The sequence below is a fragment of the Pongo pygmaeus genome, chromosome 2 (genome assembly GCF_028885625.2).
Source record: "Pongo pygmaeus isolate AG05252 chromosome 2, NHGRI_mPonPyg2-v2.0_pri, whole genome shotgun sequence".
Classification (NCBI taxonomy): Eukaryota; Metazoa; Chordata; class Mammalia; order Primates; family Hominidae; genus Pongo; species Pongo pygmaeus.
The window spans coordinates 15,319,628-15,322,284 of NC_085930.1; the positions used below are offsets into that span (position 1 = coordinate 15,319,628).

Here is a 2,657-nt window from a genome sequence, read left to right on the forward strand (position 1 = left end):
GGCATTCATGTTTGTTGCTTCTTCTACTTGGAATGCCCTTCTCTCAGATGTTCTCCTGGCTGTTCTCTTCATAACTGAAATATACCATCTTCAGAGAGGCCATCCCTGCTGAGTTTAACTTAAAATGCTGCCTCCCATGTTCCCCTACCCATTCACTTAATCAAGACCACCTTCACACTCACTCACTGCCATGCAATCTTCATAACAGACTTCAGTATTCTAAATTGTCTGAATTATGCATTGACTTGTTATTTATTGACTGTCTTATCCTTACAGAACCTAATTTATATTGGACATGGACTTTTCATAGTTACTGCATTTTTCCCAGTGTGCCCAGATCAGTGCCTGTCATATGGTGGACAATGAATGTTTGTGTAATGGTTAACTGATTCTTTTAACGTGACCACATATAATCTGTTTTTCCTGATTGTGTCATCGTCATCATCATCACTGTCATTGCTATCATTACTATTTTTTTTTTATTTTAAAAAGGACACATTTGTTCAGCATCATGATCAGACTATTACATTTAGCAATCAACAGCGTGGGTGCAAAAAAAAAAAAAACTACATTAAAACCCTTTGTTGGAATGCTTTACACTTTCCATAGAACGAGAACTAAAATAACCTGTTATGTAATTAGTCACAAATATAATCCTCGAGTTTTTTTTCCCCATAAACATGAGTATTTGTCTAAAACATGTCTTCTTTGTAGCAGCTAGGCCCTGCCACCAGTATGCTTGGCCGAGTTCACAAATCTGTTGCAACCTGTAGCTTCCCTGTCACTTCTCTGGCTCTCCTCTCCTGCTAAGCTTTGTTTCATCTTTGTTTCCTGGCAGTAATTAAAATTTTTTGCTACTGCCATAGCTACTGCTGCTACTGGAACCATCATAGCCACCTTGGTTTCATGGTTTGGCAAAGTATTGGCCTTCACCACCATACGGGTCAGAGATTCTGTCTCCAAAATTTCCTTCTTTCATGAGTCCAAAATTTGAAGACTGATTTGTTGTCATTGCCAAAATCATGGTAGCTTTCACCACCTCCGAAATTCCTTCCACTAACACCACCAAAGCTACCTCCACCTCCATTGTTATAGCTGTCATAGCTGCCACTCCCGCCATAACCACTGCCCTGATTTCCATAACCCTGTCCACCACTTCCATAGCCTTTGCTTCCTCCAGACTAACCAGGGCCGCCTCCTCCATAACCACAATCATTACCAAATCCATTATAGCCATCCCCACTGCCACCATACTCACTGCCACCATGGCTGCCACCAAGGCCACCATGACCACTGAAGTTTCCTCCACGACCAAAATTGTCATTCCCACCAAAACCACCTCCACGACCACCACCGAAGTTTCCAGAACCACTTCCACCTCTTTGGCTGGATGAAGCACTACCCTTCTCTTTCTTTGACAGGGCTTTCCTAACTTCACAGTTGTGGCCAATCACAGTATGGTATTTCTGAATGACAGTCTTATCCACTGAATCACGGTCATCAGTGGTTACAAAGTCAAAGCTCCTTTTCTTGCCACTGCCTTGGTCCATCATGATTTCAATCACTTCAATTCTTCCATACTGTTCAAAATAATCTCTTAGGTAATGTTCTTCAATGTCTTCTTTAATGCCACCAACAAATATCTTTTTCGCAGTTAAGTGGCCACCTGGTTTTTGAGAATCTTCTCTTGAGACAGCTCTCTTTGGTTCCACAACTCTTCTATCCACCTTGTGTGGCTTTGCATTCATTGGTGCATCCGCCTCCTCCACAGTGGCATATGTGACAAACCCACAGTCCCCGGAGCACTTGGTGTTTGCATCTCTCATTACCACACAATCCCTGAGCCTTCCCCATTGCTCAAAATGGCTCCTCACACTCCTATCAGTTGTTTAAAAGCTGAACCCTCCAATGAAGAGCTTCTGCAGCTGTTCTGACTCTTTAAGAGACTCTGACTTAGCCATGATTGCAGGGAAGATAGACTTTTACGATGCTTCCTTGGCAGCACCCATGGGCAGCATTACTATTATTTAAACTCTAATTTTCTGTAGAAAAAAATGCACATTCAGGTATTGATTAGCCAAGCCATTGTGTTAGAACTCAACACAACATAGGTAAATAATATAGTTTCTGTCCTCATAGAATGTATAGCCTGAAGGACAACGTAGGAATTAAAGAGAAAATTATAGTATAATCTTTTTATTTTATAAATGTATTCTTATACCAGATATTCATTGGAGGTCTAATATATGTGCCAGGCATTAGTCTAATTACTAAGAATACAGTGGTCAAAAAAATAGTTCCTGTATGTAACTCAGATCTTATGGTGGTAACAAGCAATATGTAATGATAGTAATAACAATATAATATAAACTTGAAAAGTATACTCTGCATATTCATTCATTTATAAATCTCTTATAAATTGTGATACTACAAGTAGGTTAACTTATCCATCTCTGGATGAACTAATAATCTCAATTTTGGGACCCATAAAACTAAGAATAATGTCCTGCTATGAGATAGCACATAAAGCTTCTGACATCAGACTGGGCTTCTAGCTAGTTTCTTTCATCTTCTAACTGCTGCAGCCGTTTTTCTGAAGTCATACAATTTTATGACCAAGAAAAACATTTTTATCATGTCATTTTTTGCTGTGAACA

The 2,657-nt window shown here is 39.7% G+C and overlaps 1 pseudogene; it reads right to left on the reverse strand.

The window, feature by feature from the left end:
- Positions 1–841: 841 nt before the first annotated feature.
- Positions 842–1,961, reverse strand: LOC129034049 (heterogeneous nuclear ribonucleoprotein A1-like; annotated as a pseudogene).
- Positions 1,962–2,657: the final 696 nt, after the last annotated feature.